Below are 26,000 nucleotides of genomic sequence, written 5' to 3' on the forward strand. Positions count from 1 at the left end.
TCTGATTTATTAATCCGAAATCAGACAGGTTTTTATACTTCAACGATACATTGGAGATAATAAGATAAGTACTGGAAACAATAGAATACTATTGTCACGGCCGTTGGTGGAAGAAGGTGAGGACCAAGGTGCAGCGTGGTACGTGTTCATAATTTATTTATTAGTAACTGAACACTAAATACGAAAATGACAAAAATAATAACCGAAACAGTTCTGTCTGGTACAGATACGAAACAGAAAACAACTCCCCACAAAACCCATGTGGGCAAGACCTACCTAAGTATGGTTCTCAATCAGAGACAACGACAGACCGCTGTCCCTGATTGAGAACCATACCCGGCCAAAAACAAAGAAATACAAAAACATAGAAAAAATAACATACAATGCCCACCCTGGCCTAACCAGAACAGAGAATAAAAAGCCTCTTTATGGCCAGGGCGTGACAACTATGAAATATCGGGGAAACCAGGACTAGTTTTCATAGCTGATTTTGAATTTGCTTACTATATTTGCTTATGGTTTTGCCTACACCTAGTGAGCTGCTTTTTAAATTATATGAAGAAAAAAAATATTCAATTTTATATGGAATGGCAAGCCAGACAAATTAAAAAGGGCCTATTTATATAACAAATATGAATTTGGAGGACATAAATGATTATATATTAAAGCATTAGACCTCTCACTAAAGGCATCAGTCATACAAAAGTTAAACTTAAATCCGAAATGGTTCTCTAGTAAATTGGTAGGAATGTCTCACCTCATGTTCAATGGCGGCCTTTTTCCCTTTATTCAGTTCACTTTCAGTTATATGAAAATGAAATCTCTAAAATATTGTTAGTTTTTAAACTAGCCTTAGAAAGTTCGTTGCAATTTCAGTTTAATCCACCTGAAAAAGACAGACAAAATAATACAACAAATAGTGGTTAAACTCAAATATACGAACTGATAAAAAAATAAAACTTATTTGTGGCAAAAAAACATTTTTTAAAGTAATTTTTGTATATATACACTGTGCGTTATAGGAAGGTAATGCACACTCTAGAATGCCCTTCAAGCCAATCAGAAACGACTATTCAACAATGCCATGATAAAATTAGCATTACAAACTGGGTGGTTCGAGCCCTGAATGCTGATTGGCCGACAGCCGTGGTATACCATGTGTATGACAAAACACTTATTTTTACTGCTCAAATTCTGTTGGTAACCAGTTTATAATAGCAATAAGGCACCTCGGGGGTTTGTGATATATGGCCAGTACACCACAGCTAAGGGCTGTGTCCAGGCAGTCCGTGTTGCGTCGTGCGTAAGAACCGGCCTTAGCCATGGTGTATTGGCCATATACCACACCCCCCCGGGCCTTATTGCTTAAGTATGACAGAGTGAGCTGATGTCACGTGAGCAGCATCAGTTGTAAAGCAGACAGACACCCACAGTAACGTATTATGCTTGTCATCAACTCGTCAAACATATGTCTTGGGACTGCTTTCCAAGCTTCCATACAGCGAAGCTACAGTACTTGAGTACAGTTTTTGAATATATTATAGGCATGGTTTTATTTTATGCTTCCACTCATCATGCTTCTACAGCAAATTCTACTGTAAATACATTACTTCCAGCCCAAAACCCTTAGATTTCTAACATGTATAATCCAACAATAATTGTTGTTCATGCTTCCTTCTCATCTAATCCACTATCTACTTTACCATCAGATCTCTGCCCCTCCCAGAAATAACACCACTAAAAATAAAAGAAATACACAATTTCTCTTAAGATTTAATGAGCAGTGTTTTCGCCAGGGGCGAATGGAGTACAGATTCCAAGTGAGTGCCTTTTGCACTACGTCTCACCTTCTGGTGCACTTAGGAAAAAAAAACATCACAGCGGAAACTGCTGGAAGCAAGATTTTAGATTTTTTACTTTCAAATTTTTAACCACAGACCCAAAAGCGGTTGATGGAGTCGCTTAGGCAGAATTCTGACACAAATGTGTACTGTTAACTTGGCAAAACCAATCAAATTGCAAGGGTCAGCTGTGAAAACACATGGGGTAGAGCCAATGCAGGGCAACATAAAAATGAAGGTTGTGTGCGCAGCTGTTAAAAGAGGCAGTGAATATTATGAGACAGTGTGAAAGCCCTCTGATGTTCACTTATGGGGCCTCTCCACTGTAGTCTTCAAACTGAATTGAGAATGCTGCCCTGCTGTGGTTCTGATCAGACGGCTTACTCCCTTTCTCTCTTCTTGGCTCCTCTCCACCCCACTCCTCTCCTCTCCAGCTCATAGCTAAAAGCTTGTTTCTTTACTCCATCCCGGGACATCATGATCTCCATTTCATCAACAGCTACAATTTGTTGTTTAGCTGCAGGCTTTCCCTTCAAAACATATCATCCTTGGTATTCTCATGGCATTGGTTGCGGTGATATAAAGAACTAAGAAGACTATCATCAAGACACGTGCAATGTGAGGTTAACTGGCCTCTCTCCCTGCTACCAGACCCTGTCTGTGTCCCAAATGGCACCCTATTCTCTATTTACCGCACTGCTTTTGACCAGTCTGTCCCAGGCTGCTGCAGAGCCTCTGTGCGTCACTTTGCTCCTGTTGTCTGCCTGTTGTCTCTCACTCCCCCGTGTTACACTGGGCCAAACTGACAGCTCTGACTGCCAGGTCAATCATCTGCCTGTCGCTTTGGCCTCATCTTTCTGTGACCAGCATTTTGAAGTGTTACTTTATACCTCCAGCTACCACTGGAAAGTCTGTTCTGATTTCTGCCTCAGGCCTTTAGAGGTCCCTGTCATGATCCTTTATCACCCCTCTTCCCCTCTAAATATAAGAATTGCGGTACGTATCTATGATCGAGTGGGTGTGTGGCTGAGGGGTTGTTTGGCTGAATGGCTTCAAGTGAAGACAAATGTGTTTAGTCTGGTCTGACCTAGCCAGTGGCCACAGTCAATATAATGTACACATGTATACATTTCAATTAACCCTAAACAAACTCTTGATTAACCGTTAGTAATCCTACTCACCCTCTTCAATTCCCCATCGTAGATTGTTGTCTGGAAGGCATCAGAATCCCTGTGTGTTAGCCTTCACACCGATATAGTCCACTGGAAAAGACAAAAGCAAACAAACAGAAAGGGTCATTTCATTAGGATGTATTAGAGATGTCTCATGAAACAACACACTGTCTATTGTTACATTTTTAAAAAGTCAATTCAATTGAATTTTCAGTTCAGATGACAACAGGGTTCACACCGAGCCAGTTGCGCAATCAGAGATCCTGAAGTGATAGTTGGACGCACTGACACTTGAATTCCTTCATGCTAATTTGGCCAGCTACAGTACAGTGGTGCAGACAGAGATACCACAGCTAAATTATGAAATAGCTTCTTCAGCCGTTACTCCACAGCCCTTTGTTCTGAAAGAGGAGCCATGAGTACAATTTGAGATAAGCCCCAGCTTTGCCCAAGGTCTAAAAAGAACATGTCCCTGATTACACATCGCCAGTCCCCCTAGCCCTAGGATGTAACACAGCACACGCTGTTCCGGCAACATTATTATTCACACAGACAAGCATCATTGGCTTTGATCATTAGATGTTATCTTTGATGAGACTCCATAACATAAACGTGTAAACTGCCAACAAAAAGAGGATATAATGACTTTGAACGCAGTGTTGATTTCCCAGATGAGCTGAATTTATGGTGTGTGCTGTGATTCTCTCTATTCCCAATCTCCCACAATGCCCCCAAACGTTCGTAACAATCAAAGTCACTACACACACAAGGACGCACACACGCAAACACACACACACACACACACACCTCTCTCTCATCATAATAGGTTAGTAATAAGTTCAGGTAGTCGATTGGAGCACATGGAGGTTGCCTGGTTATGCAGTGCAAAACAGTGCACACAAAAACTGTTTAGGCTGTTTATTTCAGTACACTGCAACCATACCCTAACACGTCCAACCCACCCTCTCCTGTCCTCCTGACCATATCTATTCCCCAACACTTCATTCATTCAATTCATACCCAATGTAAAATCATGTTTGACAAGGTGGGAAGTAGACCCCCCATCTCCCTCTTTTCACTAACATGAAGAGGGTTATCTGGCTGTTAGAATTCATATTGAGCTTAGCCTTATTCAATTGTCAGCCATTTGCAGCCCTTATTGTAGCAAAGGTCATCATTAACACTAAGGATGGAACACGATTGGAACCACACAAAAAAATCCTCTGTCTAGACCTACTTGGACTCACCTGCACTGTCTAGACTGCCTCATTAATTACTGTTGTTATCACGTTATGTTACAAACAAATGTGTCAATAGCATGGTACCCTCAGTTTAAGTATCAACACGCTTGGCTCTAGATTACACCTATCTATACATACTTTACATTGTTTGTGAGATCAGACATAATATCATTATAAACCGAGTGTTCATTTTTAGTTGTTGCTTTCATTTCAGCGCATCTAATTTGTTAAAGTTTCAACTGTAGCAAATTACTTATTTCAAATTCCACAAAAAATTAACACCCATCCAAAGAAATGTATCTTTCTTCTCTTTCTTGTGATGTAAGTGTTGAGATGTGTTAAATCCCCGACGAAGCTTTAGCATTCTTATAGACACATCGGAAAGACAATATATTCCATTGAGCCCATTTCAGCCATTACCGGGGTGTGTTCGACAGGTAAGTACAAACATTTCGTAACTTTAATGGGGGAGACGACGACGACGACGACATGCACAAGCAAGCGTATGAAAGAGTCACAGGAGTAAAATGAAAATCAATCAATCCTGCGAGATTTAAGTGACAAGTGGATGTTGCACCACTCAAACAGGAAATAGCCGTCTGAAAAAGACAGATGCTCAGGTGGACGTGGCACATTGCTCCTTATTATTATTATGCCTCTTCCCGCCTCAGCGCTCTATGACTGATGGGGATCATTTATGAGCCTCTATCTATTACTTCATGTGATGAGGCAGCTCCCCCCCCCCCCTGCAGAGTCAAACCCAGTCACCGATGTAATGGCAGTGGCTGCCAGAGGAGCAGAGTAGAGCAGAACAGCCAGGGCCCTTGATGTATGGCACTGCCTAAGGGGCTAGGGGAACACATAACTGCGGGTGGATAATGCAATATGTTCAGATTTGAAGGGACACGGATTGAATTTCTGTGGGAGATGGAAGGTCTGCTACTCTGGCAAAGGAATTCATGGAGGACGTTGATGTAAGGTGAAGAGATTGGGGTTTTGTTTTAAAGCAAACTTCCGCTAGACTTTGCAGGTGGTAGTAAAAGAAGCTCTTGTTGTGTGCCATGTCAGAACAGGGAAAGGGAAGTGACGCGAAGGAGATTCCTCCACTTGTTCTTTGCCCTCCTGGTTTAAGTTGTTGCAATATAGCCATCTCGTAACATTTATCCTCTTCCATATGCTTTTGCTGTGTGTTATGTGACAATCTGATTGAACGTGACATCACATAAAGGCCTCGGTTGGTGGGAAGTGTATGAAATTAAACCTCCCTTGGCCACGGCGTTTATAGAACGGCTTAGCAATGGCCTCAGGAAAGCATAAGGTGGGTACTATTCAAAGTTAATTAAAATGTAATTTTAGATTATTAGCTGGCAAGGAGAAAGGAGGCAGAGAGAGAGCAATGTGGCAGGCGAAGCAGTTTAAAAGCAGAAAGGAACTGTACGGAAGCATATAGCAGCTGCCAGGGATCATTGTGCTGTAAGGAGGTTTGTTCCACCTCAAAAAGCACAAGAGCATTTCAACACCCACCATCTCAGATTGTTATGAAATCATTTCTGTAGTTATTAACAGATACGATTAGTATTCCTGAAACATTATTTAGTTGAAATATAATTTGATCTCGGAAAATTTCAGCTAATTGTTTGCACCCAAAATGACCATTTTAATTTCTAGGATTCAGATGTTTCAGGAATGCCAATAGTATCTGTTTCGAACTACAGAAACAATTTCAGAACAACCTGAGATAGTGGGTGTCATGGCTTGCTGAAATGAAATGGAACTATTCAGGATTCAGATGTTAATAATGGGCCCCCTCTCTCCCTCTTCTCAGGTTTGATTTTACAGGCAGTACTTCATCATCTGCACAAGTGATTTGTGGCACTGTTGTTTCACAAACTAATTTGTTTGTCAAAAATAATTTGTCACTCGACTGGCAAACATCTTTTGGAACGGAACGCTAAAAGTCAAAGTTGTTGACTTGAAATTGGCTTATTAAAATCCAACCACTGACAAACACACACTAGGAATGAGTCGGCGTACAATTTACTTGGACCGGGACAATACCAGTATCGCCAATTCTTTTCCATGGCAAAAATCTTACCACACAGCAGACCAAACTCTGGTCATTTAAAAGCCTACTCTATGTAAAATATAGTGCGCTATTACTCGTATAACTCTTGAACCAGTAGCCTATAGCCCATTGGCTGTCCCAGAAGTATCAATATACACAGAGTGTAAAAAACATTAGGAACACCTTCCTAATATTGAGTTGCACCCCATTCTGTCATAAGAACAGCCTCAATTCGTCGGAGCAGGGACTACTAGGTGTCGAAAGCATTCCACAGGGATGCTGGCCCATGTTGACGCCAATGCTTCCCACAGTTGTGTCAAGTTGGCTGGATGTCCTTTGGGTGGTGGACCAGTCTTGATACAGACGGGAAACTGTTGAGCATCAAAAATCCAGCAGCGTTGCAGTTCTTGACACACTCAAACCGGTGCCCCTGGCACCTACTACCATACCCCATTCAAAGGCACTTAAATCTTTTGTCTTGCCCAGTCACCCTCTGAATGGCACACATACACATTCCATGTCTCAGTTGTCCCAAGGCTTAAAAATCCTTCTTTACCATATCTCCTTCCCAGTATCTACACTGATTCAAGTGCATTTAACAGGTGACATCAATAAGGGATCACACCTTTCACCTGGTCAGTTTGTCATGGAAAGAGCAGGTGTTCCTAATGTTTTGTACACCCAGTGTATGTATGTATGTATGTATGCATGCATGTATGTAAGAGGAAAGAAGCACCTTGCTCTTGATTGCTGGATATAAAATAGGAATGGCGAGAGCTTCTTTGGTGTAATGTGACCACATTCGCTGGTGGTAAAAATTAAATTAAGAAGAATCCTCTGTTCTCCCCGCACCCATTGTTTATCTTTACAATGAAATGTATTATGTCAGAATGCTCAAATGTTAGAATTTTCCAATCAAATGTATGAACTGTGTTAGGAAAACGTTCAGTCTAATTTGCATAAACATTGTGATTGGAAGACAGCTGTGAGGGTTAGCAATCAGGATCAAATCCTCTGATCTCCTCAAGCTCATTAATGATAGAGTGTTCATATTTGAAGATTGCCAAAAGGCCAGTTTATTTGGCAAATGACAGGAGTGGCAAGTAGTGGAATGTAATAGCTGAACAGAGACAGCAACCAGGCTAGCTGTGTAGTGCCAGGGCAAAAACAAAAATGTGTACCCCTTTGGGTCCCCAGGACCAGGATGGAGAACCACTGCTCTAGGCTAGATGATGAAGACCCATTCAGTTCAATAACGACACAGAGAGGATATGATGCAGCTGTAGGCTAATTCTCTGACTTTATGTAAACACACTATATATGAGAGAGAGGAAGAGAGAACGTGAATGGTGACCGGGGCGTGAAATGAGCTATTCTCCTAAATAACATGAATATTTAACTTCTATATTGCTTTTTATAATTGAGATTTCTAAGTGCTTCATAAGAAAAAAATAAAAATAAAACTAACATGCCATATATCATTGCCATTCGTACAAAACGAAACAGCCTATAGGGAGGAGGTCAGAGACCTGGCCAGGTGGTGCCAGAATAACAACCTATCCCTCAACGTAACCAACACTAAGGAGATGATTGTGGACTACAGGAAAAGGAGGACAGAGCATGCCTCCATTCTCATCGACGGGGCTGTAGTGGTGCAGGTTGAGAGCTTCAAGTTCCTTGGTGTCCACATCAACAACAAACTAGAATGGTCCAAACACACCAAGACAGTCTTGAAGAAGGTACGACAAAGCCTATTCCCCCTCAGGAAACTAAAAAGATTTGGCATGGGTCCTCAGATTCTCAAAAGGTTCTACAGCTGCAACATCGAGAGCATCCTGATGGTTGCATTACTGCCAGGTACGGCAATTGCTCGGCCTCTGACCGCAAGACACTACAGAGGGTAGTGCATACGGCCCAGTACATCACTGGGGCTAAGCTGCCTGCCATCCAGGACCTCTACACCAGCCGGTGTCAGAGGAAGGCCCTAAAAATGGTCAAAGACCCCAGCCACCCTAGTCATAGACTGTTCTTTCTACTACCGCATGGCAAGCGGTACCGGAGTGCCAAGTCTTGGACAAAAAGACTTCAACAGTTTTTACCCCCAAGCCATAAGACTCCTGAACAGGTAATCAAATGGCTACCCGGACTATTTGCATTGTGTGCCCCCCTTTTACGCTGCTGCTACTCTCTGTTTATAATATATGCATAGTCACTTTAACTATACATTCATGTACATATGACCTCAATTGGGCCGACCAACCAGTGCTCCCGCACAATGGCTAACAGGGCTATCTGCATTGTGTTGTTTTATTTCTTTACCTACCCATTGTTCACCTAATACCTTTTTTTACACAATTGGTTAGAGCCTGTAAGTAAGCATATCACTGTAACCTGTTGTATTCGGCTCACATGACAAATAAACTTCGATTTGATAGCTAGGTAGCTAATGCTAACGTTATCTAGGTGGCTAACGTTAGCTAAGCTAGGGGTTGGGAGTTAGGATAAAGGGTTAAGGGAAGGGTTAGTTTACATGCTAAGTAGTTGCAAAGTAGCAAAAAACTAGCACGTAGTTACAAAGTTGCAAATAACCTAAAATGATAAAGTTGTCCATGATGAGATTCGAACACCTAATCTACCCATCTGTTATCAACCCTACTTTTTTTTACCTCAGTAACCTTCTGTCTTATGTTATAATTGGTATGGTTACTAATTTCAGTGTCCCGGATTCACATTTATAATGTTACGTCTAGTCTATGAGACTAGGCTGCTTAATTATCATTCTTCTTCTCCCCCCCATTAGTTCCTAATAGTTTAAACACATTAGTCTCCTTAATTAGGACTAGCAGGGTCAGAAGAGATTTGGATCTTATAGTTGTGCCATTATTCCCCAATAGCATAATAAGAGAAGGTAGCCTAAATTAAAACCTGAATGGCTTCTCACCACTATCCCCTAGCTCTCCAGACATACTGGACATAGTGTATATAACAAGGGGGTGACTCTGATTAATCATAGGATCCATTAACCTGCTGCCACATGTAGGTCACTCCATTACCTCACAGACCCTTCTGTCTGTGGATGAGCCAACAGATTCTCTCCTCGAGACACAAACAGACTGAATGATGAGTCACAGGCTCACAGGGGCAGAATAGCTCTGTGTGGGCCACAGGGATGATCTTTGGCCTTTGTAGAATAATTATATTTCATCATGATACAAGGAATAATAAGAAACGTAGAATATCGACTCTCATAGAAGGACCATGAAGGCCTGTGGGTGGGCCACGATTTGGACTGAACTGATCTTAAACTGTACAGCTAGTCTTCGACTATGAGAAATTTGACATTACTCCCACACTGGAAATACTGTACTATTAAAGTTAAATACCACATGTATCATCAGTTATCATTTAGGCAGGGACTCACTTTTCAGCCTAAAATGAACAACAGTCCTCAGCATTGGAGTAGCTGACGTCACAGAACGATTAAATACACAACATTTATTTTTTTCCATCAGGGGATTTTAAAAAGCTTTGCAGATATTAATCTTTTTTATTCCTTTGTAACGCCACGTTAAACCCAGAAGAGCACAGTATGCAGTGTGCATAAATAAATGAGAAATGATTCACAAGGTCATCTTTTTGGCTAAGTCAAATTGTCTTGACCTGTAGACATAATTTCAGTGTAAAACGCAGCAGTGACCTGACAATACTGCACAACCAGACGGTAGAGTGGCCATCCCTCTAGACCAGTCTAGGGTTAGGCCTACTGCATAACCAATCAGGTGTTAGGTCAAACAGTTGACAGTTGATGGCATTAATCAAGACCATGTTACCCAGATGAGATAATGTAGTGGGAGCTAACACAAGTCTTCCTACAATACACTTTGTCTGCTTTGAATGATCAGGGTCACGGCACCAATGTAACCGATTATTATACATCAACCCTGAGTAATTTACATAATCCAATGTCTTTTCAAAATGTAAATATTGGAGTTTTTAAGAACAAAATGTCAAACATTTTCTACAAGTATAGGTCTATAGCTAGGTTTCCATCCAATTGGCGACAGATTTTCATGCAAATATTCTACAATGATTATATTTTCCCACCAGAGATGCGTTTCCATCAAACTGACTTATTGTGGATAAAAAGGCTGTGCGTGATGACGTACAGTAGTGCACATAAAAATAACATTTATGGTTAAATTCCTATGTACTGTTTCCATCGCATTTTCAACACTACTAATGGTAGTCATAAAAACTGCTGCGTTATATTGCAAATGTGTCTACTTTAGTCTTGGCAAGTGCGCTCTAGCCAATAGCTCACAGATACAGTGTGGGTAGGCTACCTACATGATGAGATTATTATGGATAAAATCGATTTTTAATTTGTCAAATCGGCAGCCAAGCATTGATCATCATGTGACCAGAATAAGACCCTGGATATTTATTGGAAAGGAGCATCAAGCTCATAAACGTACTTTCGCCACGCTTTGAGGTTCATCATAATTGATTTATTCTGTAGCCTAATAAAATGCATGCATTTCCACTGACATTTCTACCATAATTAATTTTACCCACACAAAAGGATCCCAACATGTCGTACGATCAAATTCTCTGTTGCGACTTATAAATTGTACCATTTACATTTACATTTAAGTCATTTAGCAGACGCTCTTATCCAGAGCGACTTACAAATTGGTGCGTTCACCTTATGACATCCAGTGGAACAGCCACTTTACAATAGTGCATCTAAATCTTTTAAGGGGGGTGAGAAGGATTACTTTATCCTATCCTAGGTATTCCTTAAAGAGGTGGGGTTTCAGGTGTCTCCGGAAGGTGGTGATTGACTCCACTGTCCTGGCGTCGTGAGGGAGTTTGTTCCACCATTGGGGGGCCAGAGCAGCGAACAGTTTTGACTGGGCTGAGCGGGAACTGTACTTCCTCAGTGGTAGGGAGGCGAGCAGGCCAGAGGTGGATGAACGCAGTGCCCTTGTTTGGGTGTAGGGCCTGATCAGAGCCTGGAGGTACTGAGGTGCCGTTCCCCTCACAGCTCCGTAGGCAAGCACCATGGTCTTGTAGCGGATGCGAGCTTCAACTGGAAGCCAGTGGAGGGAGCGGAGGAGCGGGGTGACGTGAGAGAACTTGGGAAGGTTGAACACCAGACGGGCTTCCTGCTTCCATAAGCCAGGTCATGACTTTCATCCGTATGAAATCGTTGGATGGAAACCTGGTTTATGTGATGAATAAAAGCACAGTTTGCTTTTAACCCCAGATGGGTACTCTAACCTGTAGTAAAACTGTAGGAGTAAGATGGCGCCGGAAGAAATGGCAGCCGTTTTAGGGGCGCCTAACCAATTGTGCTATTATGTGTTTTTTTTGTACATAATGTTTCTGCCACCGTATTTTATGACAAAAAATAGCTTCTGGATATCAGGACAGCGATCCTTCACCTCGGATTAGACAAAGATTTTTTCTTCAACAAGCAGGATGCACAGGATGTACCCGACGAGGCCGAAATCCTCGTCATTGGCAAGATGAAGAGACGCAGGTATAGAGGGCACAGGGTGGGGTGCCTTGTAAAAATCCGTTGACGGCGAGTGAGAAATCTGCCCTTACCATCAATATTACGTGCCAACGTACAATCATTTTAGGCAACTGAGCTAAAAGGGTAGAGCTGCCGCTTTCAAGGTGTGGGACTCTAACCCGGAAGCTTATAAGAAATCCTGCTATGCCCTCAGACAAACCATCAAACAGGCAAAGGGCCAATACAGGACTAAGATTGAATCATACTACACCAGCTCCAACGCTCGTCGGATGTGGCAGTGCCTGCAAACTATTACAGACTACAAAGGGAAAGCACTCCATATATTCTATGCTTCTCATCTATAATTTATTTAATATCTCAATGTTAAAAGTTTAGCCAATTCCAACAGTAGGTAGCAACACAGCTGCCACGCTGATCCTCAACATTGGAGCCCCTAAGGGGTGCGTGCTAAGTCCCCTCCTGTACTCCCTGTTCACCCACGACTGCATGGCCAGGCATGACGCCAACACCATCATTAAGGCCTAATCTCCGACAACGATGAAACAGCCTATAGGGAGGAGGTCAGAGACCTGGCTGTGTGGTGCCAGAATAACAACCTATCCCTCAACATAATCAAACAAGGGAGATGATTGGGGACTACAGGAAAGGACAGAGCACGCCCCCATTCTCATCGACGGGGCTGTAGTGGAGCAGGTTGAGAGCTTCAAGTTCCTTGGTGTCCACATCACCAACAAACTAGAATGGTCAAAACACACCAAGAGAGTCGTGAAGAGAGCACAAGAAAACTGATTCACCCTCAGGAGACTGAAAAGATTTAGCATGGGTCCTCAGACCATCAAAAGTTTCTACAGCTGCATTACTGCCTGGTAAGGCAACAGCTCGGTCACCTGTATATAGCCTCACTACTGTTATTTTCACTGTAATTTTACATTTTCTCTCTTTACTTATCTATTGTTTACCTAATACCTATTTTTTACTTAAGTAAGCATTTCACTGTTGTATTTGGCACACGTGACAAATACATTTGGATTTGATTAGGTAATAAAACCGTATGACTTCTGTTACTAGAACACTGTTTTTCGGTCTCTGACTATGAGCATAAAATCAGTAATTGTCACAGACTGTTTGATACTATACAGTTGAAGTCGGAAGTTTACCTACACCTTAGCCAAATACATTTAAACTCAGTTTCTCACAATTCCTGACATTTAATCCTAGTAAAATTCCATGAATTGGTATATACAGGTCACAGGCAGCTTGGTATATACAGGCTACAGGCAGCTTGGTATATACAGGCTACAGGCAGCTTGATATATACAGGCCACAGGCAGCTTGATATATACAGGTCACAGACAGCTTGATATATACAGGCAGCTTGGTTTATACATGCAGCTTGGTTTATACAGGCAGCTTGGTATATACAGGTCACAGGCAGCTTGGTATATACAGGCAGTTTGGTATATACAGGCCACAGGCAGCTTGGTATATACAGGCTACAGGCAGCTTGGTATATACAGGCTACAGGCAGCTTGATATATACAGGCTACAGGCAGCTTGGTAAATACAGGCAGTTTGGTATATACAGGCTACAGGCAGCTTGGTATATACAGGCTACAGGCAGCTTGGTATATACAGGCTACAGGCAGCTTGGTAAATACAGGCAGTCTGGTATATACAGGCCACAGGCAGCTTGGTATATACAGGCTACAGGCAGCTTGGTATATACAGGCTACAGGCAGCTTGATATATACAGGCCACAGGCAGCTTGATATATACAGGCCACAGACAGCTTGATATATACAGGCAGCTTGGTATATACAGGCAGTTTGGTATATACAGGCAGTTTGGTATATACAGGCAGTTTGGTATTTACAGGCAGCTTGGTATATACAGGCAGTTTGGTATATACAGGTCACAGGCAGCTTGGTATATACAGGCCACAGGCAGCTTGGTATATACAGGCAGCTTGGTAAATACAGCACACAGGCAGCTTGGTATATACAGGCCACAGGCAGCTTGGTATATACAGGCCACAGGCAGCTTGGTATATACAGGCAGCTTGGTATATACAGGCAGTTTGGTATATACAGGCAGTTTGGTATATACAGGTCACAGGCAGCTTGGTATATACAGGCTACAGGCAGCTTGGTATATACAGGCTACAGGCAGCTTGATATATACAGGCCACAGGCAGCTTGATATATACAGGTCACAGACAGCTTGATATATACAGGCAGCTTGGTTTATACATGCAGCTTGGTTTATACAGGCAGCTTGGTATATACAGGTCACAGGCAGCTTGGTATATACAGGCAGTTTGGTATATACAGGCCACAGGCAGCTTGGTATATACAGGCTACAGGCAGCTTGGTATATACAGGCTACAGGCAGCTTGATATATACAGGCTACAGGCAGCTTGATATATACAGGCTACAGGCAGCTTGGTAAATACAGGCAGTTTGGTATATACAGGCTACAGGCAGCTTGGTATATACAGGCTACAGGCAGCTTGGTAAATACAGGCAGTTTGGTATATACAGGCCACAGGCAGCTTGGTATATACATGCTACAGACAGCTTGGTATATACAGGCTACAGGCAGCTTGATATATACAGGCCACAGGCAGCTTGATATATACAGGCCACAGACAGCTTGATATATACAGGCAGCTTGGTGTATACAATTCCCTGTCTTAGGTCAGTTAGGATCACCACTTTATTTTAAGTATGTGAACTGTCAGAATAATAGTAGAGCGAAGGATTTCAGCTTTAATTTCTTTCATCACATTCCCAGTGGGTCAGAAGTTTACATGCACTCAATTAGTATTTGGTAGCATTGCCTTTAAATTGTTTAACTTGGGTCAAACATTTCGGGTAGCCTTCCATAAACTTCCCACAATAAGTTGGGTGAATTTTGGCCCATTCCTCCTGACAGAGCTGGTGTAACAGTCAGGTTTGAAGGTCTCCTTGCTCGCACACTTTCAGTTCTGCCCACAAATTTTCCATAGGATTGAGGTCAGGGCTGTGTGAGGGCCACTCCAATACCTTGACTTTGTTGTCCTTAAGCCATTTTGCCACTACTTTGGAAGTATGCTTGGGGTCATTGACCATTTGGAAGACCCACTTGCGATCAAGCTTTAACTGACTGGCGTCTTGAGATGTTGCTTCAATATATCCACATAATTTTCCTCCCTCATGATGCCATCTAGTTTGTGAAGTACGCCAGTCCCTCCTGCATCAAACCACCCTCAAAACATGATGCTGCCACCCCTGTGCTTCACGGTTAGGATGGTGTTCTTCAGCTTGCAAGCCTCCCCCTTTTCCTCCAAACATAACGATGGTCATTATGACCAAACAGTTCTATTTTTGTTTCATCAGACCAGAGGACATTTCTCCAAAAAGTACGATCTTTGTCCCCATGTGCAGTTGCCAACCGTGGTCTGGCTTTTTTATGGCGGTTTTGGAGCAGTGGCTTCTTCCTTGCTGAGCGGCCTTTCATCTTATGTCGATATAGGACTTGTTTTAATGTGGATATAGATACTTTTGTACCGGTTTCCTCCAGCATCTTCACCACGTCCTTTGCTGTTGTTCTGGGATGGATTTGCACTTTTGTACCAAAGTACGTTCATCTCTAGGAGACAGAACACATCTCCTTCCTGAGGAATATGACGGCTGCGTGGTCCCATGGTGTTTATACTTGCATACTATTGTTTGTACAGATGGACGTGGTACCTTCAAGCGGTTGGAAATTGCTCCCAAGGATGAACCAGACTTGGAGGCCTACAATTTTTCAGAGGTCTTCGCTGATTTCTTTTGATTTTCCCATGATGTCAAGCAAAGAGGCACTGAGTTTGAAGGAAGGCCTTGAAATACATCCACAGGTACACATCCAATTGACACAAATGATGTCAATTGGCCTATCAGAAGTTTCTAAAGCCATAACATAATTTTCTGTAATTTTCCAAGCTGTTTAAAGGCACAGTCAACTTAGTGTATGTAAACTTCTGACCCACTGGAATTGTGATACAGTGAATTATAAGTGAAATCATCTGTTTGTAAACAATTGTTGGAACAATTAGTTACGTCGTGCACAAAGTAGATGTCCTAACCGAATTGCCAAAACCATAGTTTGCTAACGAGAAATTTGTGGAGTGGTTGAAAAACAAGTTTTAATGACTCCAACCTAAATGTATGTAAACTTCTGACTTCAACTGTATGTGTCTGTCTCTAGGTGAGGTGATGTCATATGGTTTGGAAAGCTGAAAACTCTCCACTGTATGAAAACTGAAAGCTCCCCAAAGTAATTTGCAACAAATGGCGTCTCGAGCAAAGACTTAATGAAATAAATATGTAAAAGCCTAACTGATTGTTTCAAACTCCTTGATCTGCTCCTAGAATCCCATCTTTAATCCTAGATTAAGATTAATAGTGATTTAAACATGCACAATGCATTGGAATCTGTCCCTTGTCCTGAGAAAACTGCTCATTTAACACCGTTTTCCTAAAACAGTTTGTTATATCAAATGACATGTTTTATCGATTGATGCATATTTGTCTCTTATCACCTGGCCTAAGGAATTTACTTGGCCCTTTGTAGCAATCGGTTTATGTATTGCTCTCATTAATTTAAATGTGTGCTAATTCACACATTAAACTGTTTCACGTCAGTCCTTCAAATGTAATTACATTAAAGAAACAATATTTGATCACTTGTTGAGGCAAAGTCAATTTAGTCAATTACTGAGTAGAGTCAGATTTCACCCAATTGAAATGAATTGTTACCAGAAATCTGAAACCCAGATCACATGGATCTAATACTTACTGTTATATCTGTCTCTTCCCCAGACCAACCTGTTAATATTCCTATTTCCTACAAACTCTCCAAAGTTCTGTACTGTAACCTGTACTGTACTGCAAGCTGTATGTTGACAAGTCAATCGTCCAACTTGGCTCCCTCTCTGCGCTAAACTGATAAGATTATGAGCTTTAGGGATCTATCTCGCTCTCCCGTTTCACCAGTAGCTGGGCTGAGAGAGAACAGTTACTGTCTGCAGTACAGTCTGAGGCCCTCTCACCGTCTCATCTCAGGTTGTACACTGCTCATCTCAGGTTGTACACTGCAGGTTGAGTTCCTCTTCATATCCACTAGGAGGGTGACAAAATGTTGTGCACTATATATATATATATATTGGGAGGCATAACATATGAGACATTCACAGCCTGCCTGTGCTGTAATAAAGAAACACTTTGTTGCCTTGTTGGGGACTAATCCCCTTTTCTAGGATGCAAAGGATTCTCTGCGTCAGCTGGAATGATTCAAGTCAATGCTGCTGTTGGCATTGCCACTCTCAGTCAGTCAGAACCACAACTAATATGCTGCTGGCAATCCAATCCCCCCTCCCTTCTCCTTTTTCCTCCCCAGCTCGCAGTTCTTTCTTCCCATTCAGCCATCCATTGTGACAGAGCCTAGCTCCACATATAGCTGAGGATCCCCTGTTCCTCCACCCCAGCTGCAGTGGCCCAGATACTGTTAGTGGATTATTCCTCTGACATCACTGCATTGTGCGTTCCCATGCATTTTTCACTGCCTTTTGTGCGGGCTGTAACCACTCTTGATCTGTGTGTTTAAGCCTGTGGCCTTGCCCAAAGTGGTCTGACTGCAGTCACTGCACTTTTTCCTTCAGGAGGGCTTGAGTGGCTCCATCCTCCCAGCAGGGGAACACACTGCACGCGCACACAGAGCGATGCACATGCATGCAAGCGCGCACACACACAGGACTTTCCTCTCCACCAATACACAGTTTTGTCTCAACAGAACCCACTACCAATTAGAGATAAGAAGCTGCGTTGGCAAGTTGATTAATTAAGCAGGCTTTTGCGATAGTCTCTGCAAGATACTGTATACATCCCGGTTTCATTGTTTACATGGCATACTTCCCTACATTCCTCTTCCAGAGGGTAGAAGTACACAGGGGCGAGTGCATGGGGAAATCCTCATCCAACCTAAAAGTGGATCCTTCACAGTCTAGTTATAGTATCGGTCACTGTAAGACTACCACACCACCACCCTCATCCTACAGAAACCAGGCCAGTATCACAAATCTGAACACTTAGCTCATGAGCTGGGACACTAACCTACTGAACCGTACATCCATCCATAATTCACACAGCATGGTACTACGTGAACATTCTCTGAATAGCTTCTACAGTTGAGGGGAGCGCTGAACAAAGACAGAAAAACAGCAAGTATGAGAACCAATTTCATGACTGAGAGCTGTATAAAGTCAATTTCTGATCATCAACAGTCATTCACCATGACAAATAATGCAACAGTGAGTTACTTTGAAACACTGCAATGGGCAAGTTTGGTGGTGAGGTCTGCTTGGCGCAATCCATGGTTCTGAACTAGCACCACTGATCTGATACTGTGTGAATAATACAGCCTTATCTCAGAGTTTGACAGCATTCAATCTACAACCCTAACAGCAGTAGGGATATGAGATGAAGGAATATGGGTGATATCTGTCTTGTGTGCTTACCGCTGTTAAATCCTACATAGAATCTACTATGGCAGTCACAATGGCTCATCATAATGGCTAAATGTGACTCACCATCTGGATTATTTTCGGTCATATGTAGCAACATTTGAAATGGTGTTTTTACATTATATAAAAGTAGAGACTTAGAGCTACAAAATGGTATATCATACACTGCATTTGAGGAAATATGGGAAAATAATTCTGCTTTGAAAGTTGATCAACTTGTAAACTCACTTTTGAGAAAATCGCCTTTGAATATTTTGCTATCTAGTGAAGAGCTCTTCTTTGTCTACACCCATTCAGCATTGTTCACACCCTATCCCTAAGCTTTAGCCCCACCCATCTAGTTTCGCTCTCGAAGCGAAACAAATCGACGCTCTGGCCGATGATTTGTTTACCTCCGGATAACATGAAAACAGCCTAAATTGCTGGCAACAATTTCATTACGTTTTTTTGCAGACCTTTACTAACACCGGCCATATTCAACGGGTGTTGTACACACGTCACATTAGCTAACAAGCCAGCCAGCCAACGTTAAAGTTAGTTAAACAATAAACAGTGCCAACAATGCCACAGTGCTGGGAGCTAACCAACCATGTTCAATGTTAGCTAGCTAACATTAGGCTCTAACCTGAACAGCACACGGTTCTGGGAATGAAAAATAACGTCAGCTAGGGAGCCAGCCAGCTAACGTTACCCATCTAGCTAACAGTACACTTTAGCTTAAGACATATAGCTTGCTAGCTAGGTAAACAATATACCTAGCTAGGTAAACACCGTGTAAGTGCACACACGTCACATAATGTTAGCTAATGACCCAGCCAGCTAACATTAGCTAGTTAAACAACAATGAACAGTGCCAACAATGCCACAGTGCTGGGAGCTATCCAACTATGTTCAATGTTAGCTAGCTAACATTAGGCTCTAACTAGAAGACCAAACGGCTCTGGGAAACTAATGATAACTTCAGCTAGGGAGCCAGCCAGCTGACGTTAGCTAGCTAGCTAACAGTACACTTTAGCTTGAAATGAAACCACTTTCTGTCAACATTAGAAACATGTAATATCTGAAAATGTAACATTAGCTAGCTAAATGCTAGACTATCTTACCTGTATAGATCATCTTGCATGAACGCGTCTCCCTGTCAGGAATGCCATACCACGGTTGCCCTTAGTTTGAAGATGTAATCCGGAGACAGATATTTCCTCCATCTCTTTAGCTATCATTCTCCAATTCCACTGTTTTTAAAACTTGATCCTCCAGAAAGTGGAGCCACACTTATGCAGCTCCACTATACAACATTTAAGAAAAAAGCTGTGTAAGACAATATTACCAACAGACTGCCAAGCTTCTATGGCAAACCAATCCGAACTCCTCTCTCGGCATGTCCAGCCCACTCCTTATCTCAGCCAATCATGGCTAGTGGGAAGGTTGCTGTCTTTTCTGTGGCTTAACCAACTAGACTCATAATATAACAATTTTATTCTTATTTACAGATGGCATATGATTTTGATATTATGGCACATGAACGTTCACATGTTCAAGAAGGCATTTCTGGCAAAAACATTTGTTTACATTCAAATGGCTCCCCTGTGAAGTCGTGACTTGTGACATACGCCTAGTTTCCTGAATCAGGTCACAAATGTAATCATTTCTTTAGAAAGGTGAAAGCCATGTTTTGATATCTTCACAGTACCGCGAGTTAAATAGAAAAATGCATTAATTATCACATGATAGCCCACTAATGTGTAATTTCATGATTCATCTTGGTTTCATGAATACACAGAAATCATAGTTATATGGCATGTAGTAGTATTGCATTGTGGCATTCCAAGATTGGATGATATCCGTCATTCTGAAAGGAATCAACACAGTGACTATTAAACCATGAAATACACAAACCTATATCTGTTCTTACTAAATCACTATTACCACCAACATTTTAAATATCTTCAATTCCACTTTTTTGTCGACCATTGACATTTAAGGATAACATATGACTAGTAAATTATGGGAACCAACATATCTACTTGAGATTTAAGTGAAACATTGCAGTCAGAATTTGGAGTAAGACACAGCTCCCCACCATTTACTGGTTTCTATAAAATAACATGTCCATCTTTGTCATTAACTGATATTACAGTAAGCTCTCTTTTGTACTGCACTTTTATAGCTTCAGACAGGGATTGATAAAACATATGGCCTGGGCAAAAATCTATAGAGCTTTTGATATTCATAACATTATCAAATAAATTATAATTTCAAGAACTGCAGAACCAAGTCAATTACTGTATTTGTATTTCGTTTGGAAAAAATATTTTAATCTCTATTCACTCTCCCAGAGGACTTGTTGAGATGAGGATTCAAGTAATTAGAAAAATGAACCCGTTAATCCATTATGAAACAGCTCTCATAGCGTGCAGGTTAAAGTGTGTCAAAGAAGTAGATTAATAAAATTATAATTTAATACAGACATATCAAATGTTATTTGTTACAGGCTTTGTAAACAACAAGACTAACAGTGAAATGCCAACAATGCAGAGAGAAAGAAAATAGAGAAGTAATAACGTGTAATAATAAAAGTAATAAATACACTGAGAGTAACGATAACTTGGCTATATACACCGGGTACCGTTACAGAGTCGATTTACAGGGGTACGGGGTAAATGTGTACAGTGTCTATATAATATATATAGAGAGAATAGTCAAAAATAGCCATTCTGATCAATTTAATTAAAGTGTACTATAATAATGTACTCTAATCTTTTTATAATCTCAAACAGCTATCATAGTACACTCATAGTAAACATCAAATAAGGACATACTGCTTTCCCGGGAACAGGCCCAAATCCCTGTCATTTACGTGAAGAGAAGATGGAGGTCAGGCTGTCTTCTGAGAATTTGTAAACGATCTAATAAACCCCCACTGCCATCCGTTCTACTAGCTAACAAGCAAACATTGGAAAATAAAATCGACGACCTAAGAGGAAGATTAAACTACCAACGGGACATTAAAAACTGTAATATCTTATGCTTCATGGAGTTGTTGCTGAACGATGACATTATCAACATACTGCTGGTTATGTATTGGCATGATAGAACAGTGGTGTCTGGTAGGACAAGGGGGAGTCAAACAATGTATATTTGTAAACAACAGCAGCTGGTGCACGATATCTAAGGAACTCTCAAGGTTTTGCTCACCTCAGGTAGAGAATCTTATGATAAACTGTAGACCACACCATCTACCTAATCTGTATTTTCATAGCTGTCTACATACCACCACAGACCGATGCTGTCACTAAGACTGCACTCAATGAGCTGTATTCTGGCATAAGCGAACAGGAAAACGCTCATCAAGAGGTGGCACTCCTAGTGGCCGGGGACTTTAATGCAGGGAAACTTAAATCCGTTTTACCAACAACAACAACAAAAAATTCTCGACCACCTTTACTCCACACACAGAGCTCTCCCTTGCCCTCTATCTGGCAAATCTGACCATAATTATATCCTCCTGATTTCTGCTTACAAGCTAAAATTAAAGCAGGAAGCACCAGCAACTCAATAAAAAGTGGTCAGATGAAGCAGATGCAAAGCCAGAGGACTGGTTTGCTAGCACAGACTGGAATATGTTCCGGGATTCTTTCCGATGGCATTGAGGAGTACACCACATCAGTCATTGGCTTCATCAATAAGTGCATTGATGACATCGTCTCCACAGTGACTGTACGTACATACCCCAACCTGAAGCCATGGATTAAAGGCAACATCCTCACTTAGCTAAAGGCTAGAACTACCGCTTTCAAGGAGTGGGACTCTAACCCGGAAGCTTATAAAAAATTCTGCTATGCCCTCCGATGAACCATCAAACAGGCAAAGCTTCAATACAGGACTAATATCGAATCGTACTACACTGGCTCAGACGCTCGACGGATGTGGCAGGGCTTGCAAGCCATTAGACTACAAAATGGAAGCACAGCCGAGAACTGCCCAGTGACATGAGCCTACCAGACGAGCTAAACAACTGTAATGCTCGCTTCAAGGCAAATAACACTGAAACATGCATGAGAGCACCATCTTTTCTGGGCAACTGTGTGATCACGCTCTACGCAGCCAATGTAAACCTTGAAACAGGTCAACATTCACAAGGCCGCAGGGCCAGATGGATTACCCGGATGTGTACTGCGAGCATGCGTTGACCAACTGGCAAGTGTCTTAACTGAAATTTCGACCTCTCCCTGTGCGAGTCTGTAATACCAACATGTATTAAGCAGACCACCATAGTCCCTGTGCCCAAGAACGCTAAGGTAAACTGCCTAAATGACTACAGACCCGTAGCACTCACGGCTGTAGCCATGAAGTGCTTAGAAAGGCTGGTCATGGCTCACATCAACACCATTAACCCAGAAACCCTAGACCCACTCCAATTTGCATACCGCCCTAACAGATCCACAGACGATGCAATCTCTATTGCACTCCACACTGCCCTTTCCCACCTGGATGAAAGGGACACCTAGGTGAAAATGCTATTCATTGACTACAGCTCAGCGTTCAACACCATAGTGCCTTCAAAGCTTATCAATAAGCTGAGGACCCTGGGGCTAAACTCTCCCAAGTTTGCCGATGACAACAGTGGTAGGCCTGATCACAGACAACGATGAGACAGCCTATAGGGAGGAGGTCAGAGACCTGGCCATGTGGTGCCAGGACAACAACCTATCCGTCAAGATGATCAAAGGAGATGAATGTGGAAAACAGGAAAAGGAGGACCGAGCATGCCCCCATTCTCATCGACGTGGCTATAGTGGAGAGCTGAGAGCTTCAATTCCTTGCTGTCCACATCACCAACAAACTAACATGGTCTAAGCACACCAATACAGTCATGAAGAGGGCATAAAATAAAACAATTCCCCCTCAGGGGACTGAAAAGATTTGGCATGGGTCCTCAAAAGGTTCTACAGCTGCACCATCGAGAGCATCCTGCCTGACTGGTTGCATCACTGCCTTTTATTGCAACTACTCATCCTCTGACAGCAAGGCACTACAGAGAGTAGTGTGTATGGCCCAGTACATCACCGGGGCCAAGCTTCCTGCCATCCAGGACATCTATACCAGGCGGTGTCAGAGGAATGCCCTAAAAATGGTCAAAGACTCCAGCTACCCTAGTCAAAGACTGTTCTCTCTGCTACCGCACGGCAAGCGGTACCGGAGCGCCAAGTCTAAGTCCAAGAGGCTTCTACCCCCAAGCCATAAGACTGCTGAACATGATTTGCATTGCCCCTCCACCCCCTCTTTTACACCGCTGCTACTCTTATTATCTATGCATAGTCAATGTAATAACTCCACATACATGTACATATTACCTCAATTACCTCGACTAACACACACCCCCCCACACATTGACGCTGTACCGGTACCCCCTGTATATAGTCTCGCTATTGTTATTTTATTGCTGCTCTTTAATTACTTGTTCCTTTTATTTATTATTCGTATTTTGAGGCTTACAGGAAAATACATGTATAAACTTCCCTGTAAGGGCTACACCTGTTGTATTCAGCACATGTGACTAATAACATTTCATTTGATTTGAATAATGCATATACTGAAACATCAACATGTCAGAACTAGTGGCTGTTCCTGAAACAAGACAAATCTTTCAACAAGACAATTCCTCTCCACAGACTTTTGTGATGTTTTCACATCAAAAATTATACTCTGAAATTGTGAAATAGACTGCTACAGTGAATGATGGGGAAATTATATAAAGTTAAGTTGACCAGTCAATCTGCCACCATCTGTTAGCAATCAATTTGACTATCTTCCAATTCACTGACAGTGACTCACAGTGTACACTCACATAGGTTACTGTTGTGTCATCACAGAGGTCTTTAACCAGCCATAGCCAGGGTACAGTAGTTAGTCACTTGGGCTCCTCAGCATGTCCTGTTGAGTCTGTCAGAGCACACAGTTCCCCAAATACTGATTAACATGTTACAGTCACAACTGCTGAGGCTGGAAGAATGACAAGATTATAATCTCTCCACCTCTTTCCTACAGCGCTCTCGATTTGTATGGTTGTGGACCTGGGGTTTACAGATACAAACCTATGTTGTCGGTGTAACTCAAGATCACGATAGCCCACTGAGCTACAGTAGAGCTTAGGTATGAGCTCTCGGAGCTAGCATGGGTCTTCAGGTCTCAGGTAGAGTTACTCATTCTGTACACCTAACCACCTCAGCCACACTTGCATGCATTCTCTTTTGAAGAAAATTTGTGCTTGGTCAAAACATGTTTGGGTAGAGAAAAATACTGTGTGTAAAATGATGCAAGAATATTTCACAAAAGGAAGTATATATAATTTAACTAAAGGATTTAAAAATAGCTGTATAGCTAAGGCCCATTAGAGTAATCTTCACATGCTCCAAAACAGCCAGCTATTGAAATGTAATGAACCTTCTCACAGAGACACCAAGCAGTCGGAAGAGTCAACATCTCGTGAGGTGACTTGACACAAAACGGGTAAGGATTCCTCCTCTAAGAATGTTCTAAAAAATAACAAGACACCTGATTGAGAAAGGCGACTTGGTAGGGTGCCAAGGAACATTGTGAAGTCAAGGGACTGGACTGGCAAGGGTCCAGCTAGAAATGAAAAGTGAAGCACGCTCCAGTGGTCAGTCGGTTCCTGCCTGTCAGATCAACTACAGATGTAGGACCTTCATTTGATCTTAACTTTAAAACGTGTAGGGTATGAGGTTTAAAAAGGCTTCTGAAGTTTGTAATTTCCACATGGACATTTTTGACATGATTTTACCTTACGAAAAATGCATCAACCCTTACAAAAATGTCAATTAATTATACTCCACATATTAATTAACATTTCCTGTCGTTGCAGGATTATTTTACTTCTGTAGCAAATTAAGATCTGACATCTGTAGTGTGGAGTGTAGGGACCAGGGGAGAGATTCAGGCCACGCCTTCGGCGCATTCAATTACAAAATAAAGACGAACACAAGAGGCATGCAGTGCAATAGGGAAAGTAGTTTTACTAAGGCACATTAATAAACTATGATTCAGACATTTGGGAGTGAATTTTTTTTTTTTAAATGAACACAGTTTGGGGTCATTTCAACTCAAATTATGTATTTCCTAATGAGCCAAAAATCTATAATTAGCTAAATATTGAAATGATCATCAGGATTGGAGCTGTGGTGGGTAACAACATATTTAGCACACCTTCACATAATAATATATGATACTCAGGGGAGTGGGGAGTGTGTAACGTCTTTCTTCCGTCGAAGGAGAGTCGGACCAAAATGCAGCGTGATGATGAATCATGATACATTTTTAATAATAGAATAAACACGAATAAATACAAAAACAAGAAACGGAACGTGAAAACCTATACAGCCTATCTGGTGAAATACAAACACACTGAGACAGGAACAATCACCCACCAACACACAGTGAAACCCAGGCTACCTAAATATGGTTCCCGATCAGAGACAACGAGAATCACCTGACTCTGATTGAGAACCGCCTCAGGCAGCCATAGACTATGCTCGACAACCCTACTCAACCACAATCCCAATACCTACTAAACCCC

At 41.9% G+C, this 26,000-nt stretch overlaps 1 protein-coding gene across 3 annotated transcripts in view; it reads right to left on the reverse strand.

Annotated features, from left to right (window-relative positions):
* Window positions 1-26,000, reverse strand: part of LOC115103063 (disks large-associated protein 1-like) — a 117,875-nt gene that overhangs the window by 65,989 nt on the left and 25,886 nt on the right. For all 3 annotated transcript variants that reach the window (XM_029623668.2, XM_065005728.1, XM_065005727.1), the window contains exon 2: window positions 3,023-3,103. The gene's annotated coding sequence lies outside the window, so the exon portion shown is untranslated. The remainder of the gene's footprint in view (window positions 1-3,022; window positions 3,104-26,000) is intronic.

This window comes from Oncorhynchus nerka, linkage group LG20 (assembly GCF_034236695.1).
Source record: "Oncorhynchus nerka isolate Pitt River linkage group LG20, Oner_Uvic_2.0, whole genome shotgun sequence".
Taxonomy (NCBI): Eukaryota; Metazoa; Chordata; class Actinopteri; order Salmoniformes; family Salmonidae; genus Oncorhynchus; species Oncorhynchus nerka.